Here is a 25,075-nt window from a genome sequence, read left to right on the forward strand (position 1 = left end):
TTGTTCAAGTTTGTTAACGTTCACCATGTGCTTTTTCCACAGAAATAAAAATCATAATAAAAAAGAAACAAATTTATACTTTTAAAAGACTTTCTATTTAATTTTGCGTCTGCAGAGTATTGTTTCATAAATTAATTTATATTTATGGAACAAAACTTATATTTGGGAAAATTAATTTTCCCGACAATAATTTATCGAATATCACACTATAAAATTTTAATGAAAAGTTAAAAATACCCTTCTATATTTGTCCGTCAGAGTTCTACTTTGCATAAATAACTTGACAGCTAGCACAAGGAAAAATATATATTTCTATTACATTTTTTTCCAGTTGTTGTCAATTCAACATTTTACATGTAACTTTTGTGTTTCTAAATATTTAAAAATTTTGTGGTGTTTGAGTTATAAGAAGTACTTTTTACGTTCACGTCTCCAAATATTTTTTATTAAAGCAAATTTTTTAAAAAAATAAGGGAGAAGCGTTACTGACCCTCTTAAAACTTGTATTTGATGTACCATAAAAAACGTTTCTTGCGTTTTACACCATCTGGTTTCGTTTAAGTGGTCAGAAGCAGAAGTTTGCGTAAAGTTTTAATTATTCAGACGCTTCCAACTTTAATTAATTTTAATAAAAGTTTTGGAATTATTATTGGCCTGTTTGTCTAAAACCAATAAGATGTGATTTTTTACTTTGTCAACGTTTTTAAGTAGTCTAATATGTGTAACATTTTAACTTAGATTATTATGCCATTTTTATGATTTATTATGCCATTATGACATTTTTTATGTCTATTTAATGATACTGATGATCTTGTATATGTTTTTTTACAATTATTTAGTAAAAGTACAAAAATTTTGCCATTAAAAGCCACAAATAACATTAAACTGAGTTACAATTTAGATTACAGCTTTCTTGTTTCCTCTTTTATTAGCCTGTAGCAAAAAAGCTTGGAAAATTATTTTTTCTTCTTATAATTTAATAATAAATTTGGAAATAAAACACAAATACGCATGTAAATTTATTTATTTATTATTAATTATGCATATAAACATAAATAAAAAAACATTTTGCTAAAGAGGTAAATTCAAAAATCGAGACGTTTTTCTAAAATCGGGACTTAAACCCAAATTAGGACAAGAGAGTAAAAATCTAAACTTGTCCTGGTTATTTTTATATCATTTGAAGCGGAATTAAAAAACAAACATTTTTCTAATTGCTACCCAATTTTTCAAATCTTAATACATTTGGTTTTATTTGCCAAAAATTTGTTGTGTCAACTATTTTTATGAAAATTTTAATGAATAAGAGTCGAGATGAAAATCCATTATTGACATTATAGTCCGGTCAAATTAGTCATAAAAATAGTAGTCAAATAACAAAAATTCCGACAGAGCTAAATTTTGGTGGAGGCCTTGGGTACACCATTAGAAATAAAGCGTCAAAAGTCCCCATCGATCCCATGTGTGCTAAAAAAGTTATTCGGGGTCAAAGGTCAAAATTTGACGTTTTTTTAATTTTTTTCGAAAACGGCAAGTTTTTTAAAAAAAGTAGCCCAGACAAAAATTATAGATCTTAAAATTATCTACTTACACTTTTTTTCTAAGAATCACCATTCCTGAGATATCGCGATTCTAAGAGTTGAAGGAGTAACATTCTACATCATATGCACATACAGAGTGCGCCAGAACTCGCTCCCCAAAGACAAATGCCATCATGTAGGGTAAAGTTCCAGGAACATATAAAAAATTTTTAAAAAATTGTATATATAAAAATTTCAAAGTTATGAGTGTTTAAATTTTGCATTTTAGACTCTATTTATTCCTGTTGGAAAAACAATTTTCCAAGTTTTTTGCTACAGGCTATAAGAAGCGGAAACAAGGAAGCTGTATCTTAAACTGTAACTCTGTTTAATGTTATTTGTGGCTTTTATTGACATTTTTGTACCTTTACTAAATAATTATGAAAAAACAGATACAAGGTCATCAGTATTACTAAATAGACATAAAAAAATGTCAAATGTCAAAAAATAAATGTCAAAAATTTTTGACAGATAGAATTTTTTAAACATTTTTTCAAAACTTTGAAGATTACCCAATTACTTCCTTTCAAGGAAGTGCGCGATTTTTTAAACATCCTGTATGTATTACCAAATAAATTCTTTTTAATTCTAATGGAATCGAGATATTTATAAGTTTAATGAAGTAGAAGAAAAATTTCAAGTGAGATAAGATACCAGGAACATAAAAAAATGTTTAAAAAATTCTATCTTTCAAAAAATTTTGACATTTGTTTTTTGACATTTGACATTTTTTTATGTCTATTTAATAATACTGATGATTTTGTATATGTTTTTTACAATTATTTAGTAAAGATACAACACTTTTGCCAATTAAAGCCACAAATAACATTAAACAGAGTTACACTTTAGGAATACAGCTTCCTTGTTTCCGCTTCTTATAGCCTGTAGCAAAAAAATTTGGAAAATTATTTTTCCAACAGGAATAAATAGAGTCTAAAGTGCAAAATTTAAACACTCATAACTTTGAAGTTTTTATAAATTTTTTTTAAATTAATTTAAATGTTCCTGGAACCTTACCCTACATGATGGCATTTGTCTTTGGGGCGCGAGTTCTGGCGCACTCTGTATGTGCATATGATGTAGAACGTTACTCCTTCAACTCTTACAATCGCGATATCTCAGGAATGGTGATTTTTTATCAGAGTGACAAAAGTCGATTTTCAGGTTAGAAGTTTAGAATAAATTTAGAAATACCAATTTATGTTATTATTAAAATTTAAATAATTACAAAAGATGTTATGTTTTTTGTTTTTATATTCTTTTGCAGTAGGTACTTCTAGAACCGATTGGAATTTTTTTCTGGATATGTAAGTAATTAAAAAGGCATCCTAGTAGGCACAAAATATAATTGCATTCTATTAAAAAGATTCTGTATAATTAAAAATAATTTTTTTGGAATGCACCCTAAAATATTAAAGTATATTTTTAAATTTTTTGTAGGTGGTGAACGTTTAAAAATTTTGTGGCAACTTTGTTATTAACATTAGAAAAGTAAAAATTTAGTACAGTGCTTAAAAGTATTTGCTCATTCGTTTGATCTAATTTTTATTTGTTTTTTTATACAGAGTGTTCGAATTAGGACTCACTTTGTACATATAACTTTTCGTAACTTTAAATAATGCAAGGGAATGGTGTTTTACGTTTTATTTTGCATACTGCTTGGCTTCAATTTATACATTCAATATCCATACTGTCTGTCAAACAATTTCAAACTATTGCAACTCGTGTATTTTTATCACAAAATTGCTGATATCAAAACTTACAACAAAAGTTTCACAACAATGCATTACGATATTATTAAAACAAACTTCTGCTTTAACAATTTTTTTTCAAAAAAATACAGATAACAAACTGAATATTTAATGAGTCTCGGAAATTAATTGGTATCGTTTACATGGGCTGAATTACTCATCGTATACAGGTTTAAAAAATCAATAATAATATGAAACGTTTGGCGTTCGTTAGGGCGTTACAAACCATGACACGTATTGTTCTAAGATTAAAAATATGTGGCCAGTCAAGATTAACAGACAAGACAATAATTTGATCTCAAATCTTGATTTGGTCCTTTTCCACCACCTTCGCGTTTTCAAAATATTTCATAATCCATTTACGAGGTGTTTTGATAATAATAATAATACAAATAATAATAATAATAAAGCGGTTTTATTGAATTGTAAGTGCAAGTAAATACAATTCAGGAGGCGAAGTTTAGCAACTACTATTCGTACTTAACCACCTTAACAAACAAAAATAAAACAAATAAACAGAAAAATAAATAAATAAAAAATGAAATAATAAGCAAAAAAGTAAAATAAAAAATTGCATTAAAGTTTAACTAAAATTAAGAAAAACTACTTAAAAAAAATACAGGAAACAAGGAAGCTGCATCCTAAATTGTAACTCTGTTCATTGTTTTCTGTGGCTTTTATTGGCAAAATTTTTGTCTCTTTACTAAATAATTGTAAAAAAACATATACAAGATCATCAGTATAATTAAATAGATATAAAAAATGTCAAATGTCAAAAAACAAAAGTCAAAATTTTTTGACAGATAGAATTTTTTAAACATTTTTTCATGTTCCTGGTATCTTACCTTACTTAAATTTTTTTTCTGGGGCGCGAGTTCTGGTGCACCCTGTATGTAAACACTGACAAGAAATAATTATAAATTTGGTCTACTGGCAGCCAACCATGTTCTTTTATTTTTTGAGATACATGGTCAAATTTTCTTAATTTCCAAAAATAAAACTAGAGCACAAATTTTGTATTTTTTCTAATTTATATTTAGATTGATAATCTAAACATAAATAATAAATAATGAGACTATAATTAAGGTTGGAAAGCACCTGACTCGCATAGTTTTTTTCGAAGTTTAAAATTTAAAATGTGATAATTGGGATATAACATTTTTAAAGCAATATAAGACCTCTTTTCAATCAAATTATAAGGCCTCTTTACAATCAAGTTGACATGTTCTCTAAATCGTAATTCCGAATCTATTATAATTCCAAGATTTTTTACACTGTTTGAGATAGAGCTTGTTCCAAATCTCGTGGCGAACTGACGTTGTTAAAAATGACTGAATTTTGACACTAAACATATGTTTACTATTAAAATAATATTGTTCATTGGCGTCGTATGAAATAATATTTCAAAAACCTTGTTATTCTTTAAAAATTATAATAAGCAGGTATTCGTACATAAGATGAAGAATGATGAATAAATTATTAAATTGTTAACGCATGAAAAGAATTTTCAAAAATGATATTCCTAACAATCCTTGTCTTCAAAATTTTTAGAGAAAAAAAGTACGCCAATGTATTTTTTTATCTTAGCCAAGTGGGCGCACTCAAAGTGTCTTTTCTGTCACTGTCAGTTCGCCACCATCAGATATGGAATAAGCTCTACCTATTTCCATATTACCAATTTTGAGATTAATTTCCGAGTTAATTTTGTATTTTGCAAAGTGATAAACATTTGCAAGCTTGTTCTACATCGTCATTCAATAAAAAAATTTTGACAAGAAAATTTCAAATTTTTATTATTTTGCAATCAAGTTTACCAATTTTTTTATTTTAGTTTTTCTTTCGAAAAACATTGTTTATTTATTGTTTATTTCTCGTAAATTACTGATCTTCGCTTTAAAATTTTGATGTCGGTGATAAAATCCAGGTTTCTTTCGCTTGCTCAAACCCTTAAAAATCTTTATCCAAGCTCTGAAATCGTCGTGTTTTATTTAAAGCCATTTGAGACTCTTCGAGTCAATCCTCTCCATTTGGGTCAGGGCTTCGCCCCCAAATATCCATCTTGGGCTATTAGGTCCAGCTTCATTCGGTGGAAAGATGCGCCAATATAAGCATATCTTGTAGTTGGTTTGAGTTTTTGGAGATTCCGGTGCGGGATGCGTGGCGGTATAATATCGATCGTGACGGCGGCGGCGCGGTCGTGCCGTCGAGACGCAGCAGCAGTATAGTAGAAATCGGCGTTATTTGACAGGTTTGAACAGAGTGCGGCGCGACCACCATGGAACTACAACACGGACGGTAGTGAAGTGCTGTTTTTCCTTGCTGTAGTTTCAGACGAGGTGGAACAACAGTGCTGTAGGGAGGAGGCGACAGCTCGAGGGATAAACTCACAAGTAAGCTCACTGTTTGTTGTCTTTGCGGATTCGAAGGGCTTTCACACGGTTTTCGCCCCCTTCGACAACACACAAAAACAACACGCGATTTTACTCACAATTTGGCATAAGCGAATTTTTTGGCGGGAAAGCGCCCCATTCCCCATCCAGCGACCTTCACCCAACCTAGCAATCGAAACATTCATACCAAACCAACGTTTATTACAATTTTGGTGTTTTTTTTTGAAATCCTTGACTCCAAAATTTTCCAATTTTTGTTTGGATGTGGGGGATTTGTAAATCCCAGAGCAAATTTGCCAAAGGGTGGGTGAAACATCAGGGAGAGCACACGGTTAACCCGGAAACACCAACATAGTCATCTTTCATAATTTTACATAATGGAGGCATTTTGGGGTCTAGTAAACATCTTTAACGACATAAGCGGATTTTTGGAAAAATAAAACAGTTGCGACTATGTGGTTTATACGATTGAAAGGTGTTGGCTTTTTAAAGTTTTTAATTTTGTCTTCGTTTTTAAAACCTTGTCTTTAAGATGATAAAAAAATGAAACATTGCCAAAATAATGGGTTTACATTTTAGTCATTTTAGAGGTGTAAAAGGCGCACCTGTGGCACATTTGCCTTTACATCAAAGCTTTAATCTATTATAAAAGTTTGTTCTTGCAATCCTTAGATCTATGTAGTTAGCAAAACCAATGGGGTCAAAGGCACTTGGTTTTCTAGAGGCTGTAATACGAAAATTACACACCAACATAAAATTAGTCTGCTCTATTTAATTATGAAAACTAAAATTGCGACAGGGTTAACACTTTTATAATTAATGAAGGTCCTTTGTATGTCACCGTTTAGAATTCCAGTTGTTTTAAGAGAAAATGAAATTTCGAACTAGACAGTTAAGTTCAAATATCACGCTTTCGCTTAAATTAAAGTAAACTTTGATTTTTAAAATTAAGTTGACAACATTGAAATGTGAGACATGTCAGTCTTGATCTCTTTTGTTTCTTAATTTCAGAATTGACTATACTATTAATTATTTCATTTAATTTTATGGCAATTAGATACTTTAATTTGCATTTTTTCCGAATTTGCGTTTCATGTTTTTATTTTTTTTAATTTTTGCAGGTTTTTTCTTTGATTGTTTCATAATTTTTTTGCAATTAATTGTGGCAAATGTGTTTACACGAATTTGGATGTGCATATTATGAATTTTTCATCGCCATTACCTACATTTAATCCCTGTTTTCGTCGCTAATCCCAATTTAATTCCACCTTTGCCTCAACTCTGACTTAGCGGAAGCTTCGGATTTGTTTCTTGCATTATTTATACCGAAGTTGTGTATGTTCTAAAATCACCATTTGGTTGTCTAGGAAAGAAATGAGATGGTTAAAACGCAGTTTTTCCAACACACATCCACGATTCGTTTTTCCTGAAGAGAAAACCTAATACTTGTTGAAATAAATGAAAATTTATCGTTACAAGGCTGTGTATTTTACCCCATACTTGGTAATCCTCTTGATGTAAAAGTTATGAATGTGCTTAGTAACTACGAAGCTGGTGTTCATTAGCTGGTATTGCTTGGAGTTATGGTTGTTTTTTTAGTACGAAAGCCAACAATAAATAATTACAGAGACGAAGCGTTTGAAACTTCTCTAATTTAATATTTTACACAAAATCTAAATTTTCAGTCAGGAAGAGAATTTTATTTAATCAAGCTTTATTGTTTTGTAGTAAGCTTGTTTTTATTTCGTTTTATTTTCTAATTTCACTGATGTATTTTTGCAAACGAACTGGAAAATGAATAAAATCGATGTGTATGAAGCCGTTAATGCAAACAACAGGGTTTAATTTGCTTCGAATTGTATCATTAATTCTATTATTAAAACATTTTTTAAATTAAAAGGTCATGAATTTGTTCAAAATATGATGCCCTCGCTGGTTGTTCTTTTGTTGATTTTTGATTTAACAAATGCTTTAATAAATAACTTTGTTTAAGGGAATCCTATTGTTTTATTAGTAAATATTTTTTTAATGGTGTAAAGGGTCCGGGTTTAAAAAACAATAATACAATTCTTGCATTTTTGTAAAATAAAAAAAATAAACCGTACTTTTGATTTTTAATTTTTGCATCAATTTGAAATATACAGTAAACGTCAAAATTATAAAATAATCTCTTATTTATAAAAACTGAAAATATTTTGTTTTGGCAAAAACAGAACAGGTCAGTTTATAAAAAATACAGTATTCTTAACTTCCTTGTGTGTTTGTTTTTGATATTAAAGCTTCCTTTTTTCACTTTTTGAATGAATTTTTTTCGAAAACTTTATGTAGTATTTAATGCTATGATGTTGTCATTTTGAAAATTAAAAGCTCCATCAAAATGGGTAATAAAATTAGGGGTTTCTATTAAAAAAAATGTAGATGACATTATTTAAAACCCAAAAAGTGTAAAATGTTAAATCAAGTTGAAAAGTGTGTATTTTTTAAAAACGATATTGACCTGTTCGAGCATTTTTGACAAAACAAAATATTTTCAGTTTTAATATAAATAATTATTCCAAAACTTTCTGCTTAGGGTATTTAAATATTTGAAACAAATTATAAAACACAGATATTATTTTATTTTATTATTTTAACGTGATGACAAAACATTTTTTAATCTACTTAACAAATTTTTTATCCTAAAAATTCAGTTTTCTATTTTTTTTTTAATTAATTTTTAAATGCACAACGCGAGATTAAAAAAATAAAACAACTTAATTTGTCTTTTCTGAATATTTTGAAAAGGAACAGCTAAACGGAGTTTGGAGTACACCTGAAAAAATTGCTTAATTTTTAGTTTTTTATTTATATAAAATAACACTTTCTGTTGTTACTGTTTTTACATAATTTTTTAAAATAATGCTATAAATTTCGAGAAGTCAATCTATGTTTATGTTTTTTTAGTCAAATTAAAGACTACTTCTATAATATTTTTTCCGAAGAGCCGTTGACTTGAAAAAAAGTATACAACTATTTCCAAAAAATTCCAACAAAATTCTAGTAGTTTTAATAATTCATCGTCATTTTAGTATTGTCAGATTAATTCCTAAAATTTCAAATTAATTGTTATAATTCCAACTTAAATGTCGTAGTTCTAAAAAATTCAACGTAATTTAAAAAAAAATATCTGCGAAAGTTCCAAAAAGAATTACAATAATTTCAGAAATATTCTAATAATTCCAAACAATCCAAAGATAATCTTAATAATTTAATTCCAATACTTTTAAACAGTCCAAGCAATATCAGTAAAGTCCTAAAAAATTGTACAACTAATTTCATGTTAACGGTACCTCGATTCTTGTATTAACTGTATTAAATATGAAAGAATTAATCATATAATTAACACATTATCTTTCCGGTTTTCTATTTCACAAAGTCGGTAGTTTCTTTTACTTTTTAATGAGGCGCTCTTAGACATTACATTTTCAAGACGTTTTGTTGTTGTTAATTGAATTCTTATTTAAAAACCATTATATCATCAAAGCGGAAAGCATCTTAAAGACACCCACACGAAACACAATTTTAACATAAATTAAAACTCCATAATTATTTGAATAACTTGTGGAGATATTTAAGCAAAATTTTGTGGCATTAGCGAATTAAATTCCATTCACGTATTCTGAAAGGAAAACAAATGTGCCACCACAATAAACATACGTAGAACACAGTTAATAGACTTTTGGAAGGTTTGCTCATCCATTCCAGTTTTACGGGTTTTTACGATCCTCTTTCTAAAATATTAACCTCATGCTTATTACATTAGTGAAAAGAAAGAAGAGCTCATGTTTCGTGTTGCATTACATATGTCGGGAATTTAAAAACAAATCATTGGACATAAAACCTGCATTGTGGTTTCTGTTTTAAAAGTTGAGCCGCTCCCTGCGAACGTGTTCGTTGCTGATTTATTTATTTACTCCAAGTTAATTCTTGCATGAGAGCGTCTTGTGTTCTCAAAGGCAAGAAAATTTTTTGATTCTGAGTAAAAGTCGCGTCAAAGTGATAATTTGCACTGAAGACTTTAGCGAAAGCTCTTTTATTAATTGCCAACTGGGTTCCAGTTGATTAGCGAGTTAAATTGATTAAAACGGTGTCTTTCAATTCATTGTCTTGTAAACCGATTATTTACAATTTCCTCTTCACTAAGGAGGAAAAAGGGGGAAAAATGCGAAGGAGTTCAAGTGGTGATCTCTAACAGTATTAGCCACGAAATTAAGTTTCTACAATTTTAATTACTCAATCTTGCAATTTCCCTTTTTCACAATTTTAATTAAATAGGAAAACGTGCAAATTGAAATTCACCTTCGTGGGTGGAGTTTATTTTGTTAGATTGTATTATTTTATGAAAGAAAGTTTGTGAAGCATTGCACCCACTCGTAGCTGCTTGTTTTATCTTTCTGCATTATCATAAATCACCCAAAATCGAAACTACGAAAACATCTCCCAACTTTCAATTGAATAAATATGTGAATCATTTATATAAAATCGAGGTTTGTGTAGAATTTTCCGAATTGAAGTAAACTTGAATTGACATTTGAAACGAACATACTTTGGAGAATTGTTCCTAAAACAATTTTCCAAACTTGATTATCTCTCCGCTCATTAATTTGATTTTTGATACGTAGATTCGATTGCTTCTCTTAAAGCCGTTTGGATAATTTATTTTCATGTTCCGTCTGTCTTTGGCAATTATATCAAAGCAAGGATATCCACATTTATCTTATGAAATTTTTTTCGATACTGGAAAAATTAAATTGAAAACAGTGTTTTTGAAAGTTTTTTTCATCAATTCAATGACAAAATTGTTAAAGCTTGTATGCATTTTGTGTGACATTTTGTTCGAGTAATTGGTAATAATGAATAGCACAAAAAATATCAAATCTGATCAAAGTGGCCTGTGACTTTCGAATTAGGTTGGCAACGTCTATTATTCAATGTTGCTAATTTAATTTCAGTCTCTGGCTACTTTGACCAGAAATTTTAATTTCATTAAACTATAGTATTTACTAAACAAATGAATAGATTGTGATATTGAATTTAACTAATTATTATTTTATGAAATAAACACATTATTATTTTTATTATTAGTAGACAATTCTTGGCATAAATATGTCAACTGTATATGTTATATTTTGTTTTTAACTTAAATTTATTTATTTATTTAAATAATAAACTATTATCGTATCAACAAGAAATTACTACCTAGGATTTAGGGATATTCGTGAATAGGTTGCCATAAATTTGGTTATAGGTCGGTTTGTGGTGAAATTTAGGTTTTTCTTATATTTTTTTGTTTTATTTAAAAATAATTAAAAAATTAATATGAATTTCGACACTGTATACTGTTGTATACTGTGTAGTTGTTTTTTATTACTCATATGTTTTATTTGCCTCGGCAATCGCCCCGGCAACTAAACATACATTTGAAATGAAAAATACAACTTTAGTGCCTTAACACATAAATAACATATTGAATATGCTCATACTAATTACATTTTGCAAACAATAACATTTTAAATCCATAAGCTTCACGACTGTAGATTTAGAAGTTTTTCAGGACTTTTCAGTTTTTGTAAATAACACAAAAACATTTCTATACAGGGTGCGCTAAAACTCGCGCCCTAGAAAAAAATTTCAAGATAGATAAAATATTAGTAACATAAAAGAATGTTTAAAAAATTTTATCTATCAAAACAAATTGACATTTGACATTTTTTCGTGTCTACTTAATGACAATGATGATATTGTACATGTTTTTTTTTATAATTATTTAGTAAAAGTACAAAAATTTTGCCAATAAAAGCCACAAATAACATTAAATAAAGTTACAATTTAGGTTAGAGGTTCCTTGTTTCCTCTTCTAATAGCCTGTAGTGAAAAACTTAGACTCTCATAACTTCTAAATTTTTATAGATAGAATTTTTTTAATATTTTTTCTATGTTACTGGTTTCTTACCTTACATTTTTCTCTGGGGCGCGAGTTCTGGTGCAGCCTGTATTTAAACAAAACTAAAATTTTATAAATAAGTGTTTCGTGTCTTTCTTATCTTTGCTGAATAAAATAAAATGTGATCACGCTAGCGTGATAATAATATTTAGTCACTTTTAAATAAAATAAAGTTCAAAAAATATTTTTACTGCGCAAAAGATGTAGAATATAGGTCATCACATGTCTATAGGGACTCCATAATGGAAATTGGAATGTAGGTAACCGAATGAACCAAATAATGAAGTGCTAACAGATCAATAATTATACACTAATCGGACAAACAAATAATTATGGCTTTAGAAAATATTTAAATAAAATTTGTGAACTGTACAGAAATTAATTAAATATCAATTCACATTCACTTTTTATTAATCCTCAAATACTGGCTTTGTCACCAAATTGGCAACTTTTTGTTATCACAATCATGCTTTTAACAAATTATACAGGGTGTCCCAGCTAGATGAAAAAGTCCATTAGTGACCTTTAAATGGTAAATTAAAAAAAATTGTATACGACATTGATAGATATTAATCTGGTGCATCACCTAAAATTATTTTCAATCATACAGCATGTCCCAAAAATAAGTTACAAACTTTTGTTTTTTTTTAAATGAAACACCGTGTGTTTGTGTTAAAAATGTTTTACACAAAAATTAAGACGGCTGGAACAAATTTTTTCTTACTTCTGCAAAAAAGAATGTATAGAATTTAAAGCTGTAGCAATTTTTTAGTGTTTTGCATTTGTAAAGATTAATAAATTAAGAAGTTAGTTAAAAATTAAATAAGTAAAAAATACAATAGTAATTATTTTTTTAAATGTTTAACGTTATATATTTTTTAGTTATTGATTAATGATTATAAACAGCTAAAAGTAGATAATTTTAGAAAGACAATTTAATAATCTTTTAAATACAAAAACAATAAATAGGATGTTCGCCTTCATTTTTTTTATCTTTGCAAATCCAACACACTAAAAAAATATTACAACCTTATAGCTTGTACCTTCTTCTTTGGGGTAGTAAAAAAATATTTCTAAATGTCTTAGTTGTGTAATAACTAATAAATTTTCAAAAAGTGCATGCTTTTGTCAAAAAAAAATCGTCTTATTTTTTAAACCAAGCAAAATCGACCAATAAAAGTTTAGCTTAAAAACATTGTCATAAAAATCTACATCTAAAAACGCTTTATAAAAAAAACACAAGTTTGTATTGTAACTTAATTTTGAGACACGCTGTATAGTTGAAAATAATTTTAGGCGATGGACTAGATTAGTATCTATCAATGTCCTATATCATTTCTTTTTAATTTTACCATTTACAGGTCAGTAATGGACTTTTTTAACTCGTTAGGAGTCCCTGTATGTCGTTTTAGTGCAAAAATTAGATAATTGGCCAATTTAAAATATTAGTAGTGCTAATTAAATTAATTCCAAGTCTGTAAGTAGTAAAAAGGAATCAACCGCTGCAATAATTAATAGAAATGGTTTTAGTGTCGTATAACCGTGGAGTTTTGTTTGCAGTCGGTTGAACCAACCCGCCAATCGAGAAGATGTTTACCGGCATAAAAAATACAAAGTTTTTGTGCTCGAATTAGGTAAACAAATTGCTGGTTGGCTTGCTCCATCCCTTTATTGTATCACAAAGTGAAAAATGCTCCGGCACATTATTAAACTCGCCAACTAGCAGGGAGGCATCGATAAAGAACAAAAACCGGCGTTAATGCTAACACCTACTTGAATATCTTTATTATCTCAAGTCTGGCGGAGGAGTTTTTCAGCATGCAGCAGAATTTCAATTGCGTTAAGCAACAGTACTGAAATTCGCTTAAAGCCTTGTAATGATTACAAAGGAGAAAAACGTTAACGGCGCTTTGACACGAAAAACATGAACCTCGCCAGAACCATCTTCTATCGATCATGTTTAATAACGATACGTGGTAGCAAACAAGAAGTTTTTCAACGTCTGCTGCACCTGCGACCCTCGCAAACCTTTTTGCAATCTACCTAATTGCGCCAACAAGATAACGTAAACACGCCTGCATATTAATTTAGATGCGAGATAAATTCTGAAAGGGACGTGTGTTGGCACTCGAGTAATTTACTATAAGTGAGATAATTGTTAATTAAGTTAAAAGAATAATGTACACTTGTGATTGTGTGCATGCAGGAAGTTTTATTTACGGCAAGAGCTGACGCAGTTTGCGACAATTTCACAGAACGCAGAGAATTAAATAAAGTAATTGGGGTAATAACCGGAGGAAATAGTGGGTTTCTTCAAATTCTATTTTTGTATTTGCTTTTTTTCACAGGAAAAAGTAAACTGAAATACTTTAGACATTTTTGCAAGACTTATTGAATCTACTTTGAAAATTTTTAACTTTTAATACACTTAACATTCCAAAATAAAGTTGTAACTAAATTTATTTAATTTTTATAGTTATCAAATAATTAGATTTGTTCTCAGATTGATAGATCTGTCATCAACTTGTTAACACATAACTATTTCAAAACAATTATCTATGAATTTATGACAATAACGCGAAAATGTAATGTAAATTATCAATTTATAAAACGTGTGTGTAGAGTAAATTTATTTTCACATACTGGGAGACTCAGGGGTACATGCAAGCTTCATAACTTTATTTCTATCCAAGTTATCGACTTGATTTTTTTTAACGATAGGTTTTATAATGAAGCACATATTTTAATTTAATGCAAGATGTCCCAAAATAAGATACACAACTGAGTTTTGCTTTTTTTTAATGAAACCTCTCAATTTTTGTTACATTTTTGAATTTCCCACTAAATTGTCGATATAACGCCCTCAGGTTCTTAGAATTATCAGCAATAGTTTTTGACTTATGTCAGTTATGTGTCAAAATAGCGTCGTGCATAGACCCTCTTCAGAACTTTTAAGCGAACTCTGAGTCGATGTTCTATGGCCTACAAGGATTTTTTGAAAATCACAAATTACAAATGACAATAACTTGACTTTTTTAAACACAACACCCTATATTTTACTTTAGAAAATTTGTGGTAAAATAAAAAATGTTGATTTTTTTGAAAAAAAAAAGGAACCCAGTGTAAAACTTGTGTAAAAGGAATCTATCTCAAACCACTGTCGTAAAATTTGACGGAATCAATGCTTTCAAAAGTTCGGAACTCATTTACTAGAAGACTTTGAGCATTTTATTTGAGCATTTTCAATAAGTAGACTTTTCTCAAAATTTTTACATTGTTTCCTGTCAATCATCCTTTTGTATTCTTGTAAAGATTACTAAAATTGTTTCCTTTGTGATTTTCTCTTGTTTCTATTACAATTTCATTTTGTTGAAACATATTCTTTTTATATTGTATGGATGTGGCAAATTTTACATCGGCTTACTCTATTCCCTTTATTTTAAAAAAAAAAAACATCAACATCTCTTCTCATTTTGCAGAAATCTCACAAATTTTACAAAATAGACCCCACAAACCCTATATTGACAAAAAGCTCATAGAAAATGCTATCCCATGATGCAATAAAATATAGAGTGTTGTATTTGAAAAAGTCAAATTATTACCATTTCTGTACCTCAGAGTAAACAGTATTAACCACCAAAATACACTTTTTTCTTTAGAGCACTTTTGAAACTATAATTTTGTTTAAATGTCTGTCATATTCATAATATTCTACTTAGACTTCCTCAAAAAATTTTAAAATGAAAAGAAAAGGGCTTTATAACCTTCAGGTAATTTACAGTCTGTTTAATTATGTACATAAAATCAAATTTAAAAACTGGAGTTAATACTATTTTGCTCTGAGGTACAAATTTGTAATTTGCCATTTTCAAAAAATTATAGTAGGTGATAGGAGATAGACTCAGAGTTCGCCTGTATCTCAAAAGATGCGCTAAAATTTGAGGAATCGACTGGAGAAAAGTTGGTTACTTTATTTTGTATGGTTCTGAAGTTATGAATTTTTCAGTGGGATTATGCACGACGCTATTTTGACACATAAATTGACATAAGTCAAAAAACTATTGCAGATAAGTCTAAGAAACTGGGTGCGTTATATTAACAATTTAGTAGGGATTTCAACAATTTAACAAAAATTGTGAGTTTTTATTAAAAAAAAAACAGAACTTTATGAAAACTAAAAATTTGTTGTGTTATATCGACAATTTAGTGGGGAATTCAGAAATGTAACGAAAATTGGGAGTTTTCATTTAAAAAACAGAACTTTATGAAAACTAAAAATTTATTTACACGGAATGATTTATTAAAAAAAAGAGCTTATTTATCCTCGTTTTTGCTTGATAGGCACATAGGCTTTGCACCAGTATAAGGTTGGTATTAGATAGTTAACATTTTTCATAAATTTTAACAAAAAAAAACTATTAAATTATTATCGGCTTGCTAACATAATAGATAACAAGAAAAATAGAATATTATGTTATTAGGAGCAAAACTGATGTGGCGAAGCTGAATCTTTATTTTGCCAAACGTAGTGAGGCAAATAATTCAGCTCAGCTACATAAACTCATTTTTACTCCGAATAACATATATTATTTTATCCGCAAACGTTTTCAGATCTAAAGTAAATGCGACACTATAATTAGCAAGTAAATGAACAAAATAAATGGAACCTTAACAACGCTTATAAACAATCATTACGCGTCAATATCGGATTTGTGTTGAGATCTTTTAAAGTGTTTACTGCAGTTAGTAGTGTAAAATGTACCTCTCTAGAAATTGCTGTAGCAATGAAAGATAGAAGAAAGAACAAGACAACATTGGTAAATATCACGGTAAAAGTAAAAAAAATAGAATTTATACTCCCTGATTGAGGTAAAACTTTTACTTGTGACATTTATTAGTCTATAAAACTGGTCACTTTTTTGACGATTGCGAATAAAACATAATATTATGAGATTCTGATTTAGTTATTTTCCAAACATACCACAGATGTATTAGATTTGAATTACAGTGTTTAAATGTTTAATTTGAGTTATACACATTTGGAAACACTTTTATTAATCTGCGATGTGAGACTTTTGTTCGGTGACAAATATTTATTTTGCTGATAATTTGTAACTAAAACCTTGCAAATTTCTGTTCATAAAGTGCGACCAATTTTTGTTCCACAACAATGAAGGACAAAGAAGAGTTTGTACTCGTAGAAACTCTAATCTATTTGTGCTTGTTTTCCAATTTTTGTTTGTTTTTAACTTATTCTATGTTTGCAGTAAAAGCCATTATTGTGCATTCTCTTGCCCGAAAAGAAAAATCCCCCAACAGTAACTGTTCCCTCGGTCGTTGCGCGTTTTTCTGTGTATAAATTGGAACCCATATAGTAATAAAGTGGCACGTTTTATTGTTGCAGTGTTGGTTTTGGTTGTGCCGTTCGAAGTTTAATGAGTGGCCATTACATGAAAAAATAATCTGTTGGGTCATTTCATGAGCAAACTATAGCCATGACCTTGTGTTAGCACCCTCCGATTGCGTCTGTTTATAAAATTCATCCTCACTCCATTCTAATGAGATTAACTCGGCGCCTCCTTATTTGGCTGCGACTACTCTGGCGCCGAGTCAAATTGCAAATTCAAGATCGTTAAAACGTCGAAAGACTCCTTGAGTCGGCGACAATTTTCAATTCCACTTTCCATTTTATTTTGCAAATTTCCACAATAAATAAGTTTGATTTAGATCCGGCGGTCGTTATCTTTGCGAATTATTTATAAAACGCAACCGCCCAGAGATAGAATCCGCGTTGGTGGTGGTGGTTTATGTGAAGGAATTAAATTTGACGTACAATTTGTAAGGGCAGAATTCGGTGGTGGAAAGGTGAACGAGATTTCGTCTCGATAACGGCTCTCGCCTAAGAAACTTTGACACGGGGAAAATCTCTCCTTAAAAATGCATGTCTTCGAGAGCGATAACTTCTTTCAAGCTGCAAACTTTGACACGCAATTTCTCCCAAAAACTGCAATTTTTTCGTTCGTCTCACTGTTGTGTTTTTATTCGGGAAAAACCGACGCGGTTCGGGCTAATTAACTGCAAAAGAGACTTTGTTGCATGCGGGTAATTCGCGCTGTTTTTGCTAAACTTTGAGATTATTTCATTTATTTTGTTCATTTTCTTGCTAATTATAGTGTCGTTCTTTACTTTAGATCTGAAAACGTTTGCGGATAAAATAATATATGTTATTCGGAGTAAAAATGAGTTTATGTAGTTGAGCTGAATTATTTGCCTCACTACGTTTGGCAAAATATTCAGCTTCGCCACATCACTTTTGCTCCTAATAACAAAATATTTTATTTTTCTTGTTATCTATTATGTTAGCACGCCGATAATAATTTAATAGTTTTTTTTTTGTTAAAATTAATGAAAAATGTTAACTATCTAATACCAGCCTTATACTGGTGCAAAGCCTATGTGCCTATTAAGCAAAAACGAAGATAAATAAGCTCTTTTTTTCAATAAATCACTCCGTGTAAATAAATTTTTAGTTTTCATAAAGTTCTGTTTTTTAAATGAAAACTCCCAATTTTTGTTAAATTATTAAAATCCCCACTAAATTGTGAATATAACGCACCCAGTTTCTTAAACTTATCTGCAATAGTTTTTGACTTATGTCAATTTATGTGTCAAAATAGCGTTATGCATAATCCCACTGAAAAATTCATAACTTCAGAACCATAAAAGATAAAGTAACCAACTTTTTTCCAGTCGATTTCTCAAATTTTAGCGCATCTTTTGAGATACAGGCGAACTCTGAGTCCATCTCCTATCACCTACTACAATTTTTTGAAAATGGCAAATTACAAATTTGTACCTCAGAGCAAAATAGTATTAACTCCAGTTTTTAAATTTGATTTTATGTACATAATTAAACAGACTGTAAATTACCTGAAGGTTATAAAGCCCTTTTCTTTTCATTTTAAAATTTTTTGAGGAAGTCTAAGTAGAATATTATGAATATGACAGACATTTAAACAAAATTATAGTTTTAAAAGTGCTCTAAAGAAAAAAGTGTATTTTGGTGGTTAATACTGTTTTGCTCTGAGGTACAGAAATGGTAATAATTTGAAATAATTTTTAAATACAACACCCTATATTTTATTGCATCATGGGATGGCATTTTTATGAGCTTTTTGTCCAATAGGGTTTGTGGGGACTATTTTGTAAAATTTCTGCAAAATGAAAAATGTTGATGTTTTTTTTTTGAAAAATAAAGGGAATCGAGTAAGCCGATGTAAAATTTGCCACATCCATACAATTCTAAAAAGAATATGTTTCAACAAAATTAAATTGTAATAGAAACAAGAGAAAATCACAAAGGAAACAATTTTAGTAATCTTTACAAGAATACGAAAGAGATTGACAGGAAACAATGTAAAAATTTTTAAAAAAGTTTCAAATAAAATGCTCAAAGTCTTCTAGTAAATGAGTTCCGAACTTTAGCAAGAATTGATTCCGTCAAATTTTACGACAGTGGTCTGAGATAGATTCCTTTTACACAAGTTTTACACTAGATTCCTTTTTTTTTTCGAAAAAATCAACATTTTTTATTTTACCACAAATTTTACAAAGTAAAATATAGGGTGTTGTATTCGAAAAAGTCAAGTTATTGCCATTTGTAATTTGTCATTTTCAAAAAATCCTTGTAGGCGATGGAGAGCGATAACTTCTTTCAAGCTGCAAACTTTGACACACAATTTCTTCCAATAACTGCACATTTTTTCCTCTCAACTGTTGTGTTTTTATTCGGGAAAACCCGACGTGGTTCGGGCTAATTAACTGCAAAAGAGATTTTGTTGCATGCGGGTAATTCGCGCTGTTTTTGCTAAACTTTGAGATTATTTCATTTATTTTGTTCATTTTCTTGCTAATTATAGTGTCGCTCTTTACTTTAGATCTGAAAACGTTTGCGGATAAAATAATATATGTTATTCGAAGTAAAAATGAGTTTATGTAGCTGAGCTGAATTATTTGCCTCACTACGTTTGGCAAAATAAATATTCAGCTTCGCCACATCAGTTTTGCTCCTAATAACAAAATATTTTATTTTTCTTGTTATCTATTATGTTAGCACGCCGATAATAATTTAATAGTTTTTTTTTGTTAAAATTAATGAAAAATGTTAACTATCTAATACCAGCCTTATCCAGCAAAGCCCATGTGCCTATTAAGCAAAAACGAAGATAAATAAGCTCTTTTTTTCAATAAACCACTCCGTGTAAATAATTTTTTAGTTTTCATAAAGTTCTGTTTTTTAAATGAAAACTCCCAATTTTCGTTACATTTCTGAATTCCCCACTAAATTGTCGATATAACACAACAAATTTTTAGTTTTCATAAAGTTCTGTTTTTTTTAATAAAAACTCACAATTTTTGTTAAATTGTTGAAATCCCTACTAAATTGTTAATATAACGCACCCAGTTTCTTAAACTTATCTGCAATAGTTTTTGACTTATGTCAATTTATGTGTCAAAATAGCGTCGTGCATAATCCCACTGAAAAATTCATAACTTCAGAACCATACAAGATAAAGTAACCAACTTTTCTCCAGTCGATTCCTCAAATATTAACGCATCTTTTGAGATACAGGCGAACTCTGAGTCGATGTCCTATCGCCTACTCCAATTTTTTGAAAATGACAAATTACAAATCTGTACCTCATCATGGGATGGCATTTTTTTGAGCTTTTTGTCGATATAGGGTTTATGGGGTCTATTTTGTACAATTTGTGAGATTTTTGTTGATGGTTTTTTTTGAAAAATAAAGGGAATCGAGTAAGCCGATGTAAAATTTGCCACATCCATACAATTTTAAAAAGAATATGTTTCAACAAAATGAAATTGTAATAGAAACAAGAGAAAATCACAAAGAAAACAATTTTAGTAATTTTTACAAGAATACGAACGGGATTGACAGGAAACAATGTAAAAATTTTGAAAAAAGTTTCAAATAAAATGCTCAAAGTCTTCTAGTAAATGAGTTCCGAACTTTAGCAAAGAATTGATTCCGTCAAATTTTACGACAGTGGTCTGAGATAGATTCCTTTTACACAAGTTTTACACTAGATTCCTTTTTTTTTTTCGAAAAAATCAACATTTTTTATTTTACCACAAATTTTACAAAGTAAAATATAGGGTGTTGTATTCGAAAAAGTCAAGTTATTGCCATTTGTAATTTGTCATTTTCAAAAAATCCTTGTAGGCGATGGAGAGCGATAACTTCTTTCAAGCTGCAAACTTTGACACACAATTTCTTCCAAAAACTGCACATTTTTTCCTCTCAACTGTTGTGTTTTTATTCGGGAAAACCCGACGCGGTTCGGGCTAATTAACTGCAAAAGAGACTTTGTTGCATGCGGGTAATTCGCGCTGTTTTTGCTAAACTTTGAGATTATTTCAAGTTGGAATGGAACGGAACGGAACGGATCTTATCTTGTCTCCTTGGAGAGTTGCAACATTTCTAGCATCAAGTTAAGTTTTTAAGCATCACTGAGTCGTTCGTTCGTTTCACTTGGTTTTAAAATTCCTAATGTGCGCCAAATGAAATTCTGCTCCAAGTCAAGTTATTACACTTTTCTCATTAGAGAGGTGATGCAGACAACGTAATTATACAAAAAACGTCAAGTCGAATTAACGGAGAATTGCAGACAGAAGGCAGTGTTTGTGCTACACAGACAATGAATTATCGATTGAAAATACGTGCTTTGACTTAAATTCTTCTTATTATTATTAACAATAAAAAAATGAAAATTTTGGTTTAATTGTCTTTTTTTATTTAGTATTTTATGTCTGATTTCTAGTCTATTTTGAGAATACTTTTGAGCTTGTAGTTAGAAAAATTCAATATAAATTTTTTTGTGGGAACAAATTAAATGGACTGTTATTTAAACGACAAGTATTTTTGATCTGTAAAAATAATAAATGCACTGTAAAGACAATGAATGAATGTCTAGCAAAACTAATTAATTTAATATTCACACATTTACAAACAAAATGTTATCGAGCAAAATCAAAATATCGCAAAGCGCAATATCGCAAAAACAAAATGAATTAGACTGATTACCATTTGTGCACAGTTTCCAGCCCTTGGTAAAATTATTTTTGCGCAGGGGCCCTTGCTAATACATATACCACCCTCTAATAATAATAAATATTCAGTAATATATAAATAAGTACCAATAATAAATGCAGGGGCCATACATTGTTATGTAGTCAAGACTGAAAATTCTTTAAATTTTATGTTTTACTAATTTTGATTAAAGTTACTGAGCGTTTATTATTTTTACTGATCAAATTAGATTTTTTTACTGAACAAAATACAATAAAATACTGTACGTGCTTTACTTAACATTTATTATTACTGTGCAAAATATTATATTATACTGATCATTTTTAATTTTTTACTGTGCCAAAATTAATTAAACACTGATCAAGTGATCATTTATCATTTTATACTGATCAAAATTGAATTATTTACTGGTCGCTTTATAACTACCCATTTTGTGTTTATACGTTCTCCTAGTTTTATGAATAAAAATTTTATTAAATCTTATAAAACAGTTGCTTCAAAATAAAAAAAATGACTTTATTGATCATTATCAAATAGGAACAGTAATTTTTTTGAAATATTTAATAATTCATGTTTTTTTTTTTAATTAAAATTTAAAACCTAACTACTATTTTTTAAAATAGTACATATATTATATCATAAGGTAGAGAAAAGATTTTTTGTAGCCAAGTCGAGATGCGCAGTATGAAAGAAAATAATTTAAATAAATGCGAGACTATAAAAATCTTCTCTACCGTGTTTTCTATAATATTTTTTTCACTACTACCATATTTATTACCCAGAAATACACCGGTAAAAAATATAACCTCAGACGTAACATGTTGTAATTATTCACAACTATTATTTTTGTTTCTAACTTTATAATATGAAATATTTTTTAAAATAACAAAGAAACGGAAAAAATGTTAAAATTTGCCTCACTACCGATAGTATTTTAACATGAAATAAACCCATTTGTTGTTTCGATAGTTTTGACATAGACAGAAGTATTAGAGTTGGGGTTATTCTGATGTTTATAAAGAGAGAATTTAAGTCTTTTTTATTTGATTTTGCATTAATTAATACTTCCGTTGGTACTTGTGACGATAATTATATCATTTGTATCAATGTAACATCCTCCAACATTGGCATTTACCCACCTCTAATACATTATAGCCCTTGCTCCATAATGAAAATGCTTATTGACTTCTAGTAGTGAAAAAAAATATTGCAATTAAAAACACTATTATTAAAAATAAAAAATAAAAATATTAAGATTTGTTTTCTTTTAAACAACGACCGTTTTTTTTATAATAATGTACAATTTTTTTTGTTTGAAATGATATTTAACAATCAGTTGTATTATTTATGTATTTTTATATTAGAATAAAAGAAGAAAAAATAATTTGAGGGATGCTAGAAAATGATGAGTTTTCTTTCATCTTCAGTAGGAATTTAAGAGCTCAACCATTTGCTACCTGCTGTTTTTTAAATAAAAATTACATTAAAATAAAAGCGTAATGAGTACTCATGTCGTCATATTTTTTTAATTTTCATTTAACAAGTTTTCTGCCATGTGAAGTGTCAAGAAAAGAATGCAGAAGTAGTGGCTTGCAGTTTATATGTGCATGAAACTGTGAAATTATAAAATTACATCCCCGGAGAAATAATAGGAATAATCAAATATGTAATTCACAAGTTTTTAAAAAACACCAGAATATACAGGGTATTTTCTTAATATTGCGAAGATTGTAACCACATATTTTACATCGAAAAATAACACTAATTTGTCTGATAAACGATAGTTCTGTAAAGCATCGTTATACAGGGATTGGATATACAGGGTAATAAAGTTTCAAGTGATCAAGTGTCTTTTATTTTTTTTAGTGTTATTTTTTTATGTAGTTGCAATTTTCCGCAATATTAAGAAAACCCCCTGTATTTAATTCATAATTATGAGGTCGTAAAGTGGTTTTAATTCACCATTTAAATAATTTGTGCACAAAATAGACTGGACACTAAAGTCACATGACCTTGAAACAGGGCTAATAAATTAGACTTAACTCGGCGATGTTCTGTTTATCTCGATGAACAAATTGTTAATTAACTAGCTAACGGGGAGCATACATCTCAGCTGCACAACAATTAATTACAAGAAAATTTTTCAAATACTAAAAATATTCAAAAGAATATACTAAAAAGGCCTAGTTGCTGTCAGAAAGCCAGTATACAAAAGTCAGCCCCTTTCAATCAATATTCATCGAATCGTCGACAAAGCAAGGATCGACAATATTCTGTTAACACCAGCTTTGAGGGCCACTTGAGCCTTCGCACTCTATGCTTGCTTTAAAAGTACGTTTCTTTTACTTTGAAGTTTCGAGTTATTGATTGTTTGCAGAGGCACAGCCTGGCTCACAATTAAATTTCGTAATTACAGGAATAAATGTAGGAGGAAATACGAGAAAGAACTCATTTCTACACGGCACATATCTCATCGAGAAAACTCACAGTCGAGGCACGTGTGCTGCCATATATCAATGGTTAACACAAGCTTTAATTCCGCGTCCAGCAATGGAGTTCTTAGTCTCGAGGTTTTCCAGATTATCACAGAATTGTGGTCACTTTTACCAAATTTTAAATTTTAATATACAGACTGTCCCAAAACTAACCAAATGTAGCAACTATTTTTATGTACTGTTTTTTACAAAACGGAATTAGGTAAAAATTGGTGCTCCAACTAAAACTTCATTAATCGTTGACTGATTTTCTTGAGATTTTTAATGTTTCTGTAATTTAGTCTAAGTGAGCCACAGTTGGCAAAAACACAAAAAAATGGTCTTTTGTTAGAGAATTTGAATTTTTTTGGACCATTTTAAATCAGAAAATTGTTAATATTGAGGCTAGCTTAGCACTATAACCACAAAATTACTATAACTTCATTATTTATTAACTGGTTTTGTTTAAAGTTTTAATGTTGGCAGTAATTTACTCTAAGTGAGCCACCGCTGGTAAAAAAAAAACAAAAAAACAATCTTTTGTTAAAAATTTTATTTTTTTTTTGAACCATTTTTAATTTTGTGTTAAGTTTTACACTAATTGTATGGAAAGAAGTAATCTGTTGAATTATGGGTTTTTGAAATATTGTTTTTGAAATATTTGGCAAATAAAGGCTAAAACTGCTAAAAACGACTCGAATCGGTATTTCTGAATCAAAAATTGAGCAAAATGCAAATTTTATTACACAATAAATGTAGTAAATACACTGTGTCATTTTTTGACAG

General features: G+C 29.3%; 1 protein-coding gene across 1 annotated transcript in view; it reads left to right on the plus strand.

The window, feature by feature from the left end:
* Positions 1 to 5,616: 5,616 nt before the first annotated feature.
* Positions 5,617 to 25,075, plus strand: part of LOC123015185 (heparan sulfate glucosamine 3-O-sulfotransferase 5) — a 57,807-nt gene continuing 38,348 nt past the window's right edge. Inside the window, exon 1 of the mRNA XM_044414788.1 lies at positions 5,617 to 5,721. The gene's annotated coding sequence lies outside the window, so the exon portion shown is untranslated. The remainder of the gene's footprint in view (positions 5,722 to 25,075) is intronic.

The sequence above is a fragment of the Tribolium madens genome, unplaced genomic scaffold (genome assembly GCF_015345945.1).
Source record: "Tribolium madens isolate multiple individuals breed KSU strain unplaced genomic scaffold, Tmad_KSU_1.1 Scaffold_19;HRSCAF=116;Tcas5.2_LG9, whole genome shotgun sequence".
NCBI classification, from domain to species: Eukaryota; Metazoa; Arthropoda; class Insecta; order Coleoptera; family Tenebrionidae; genus Tribolium; species Tribolium madens.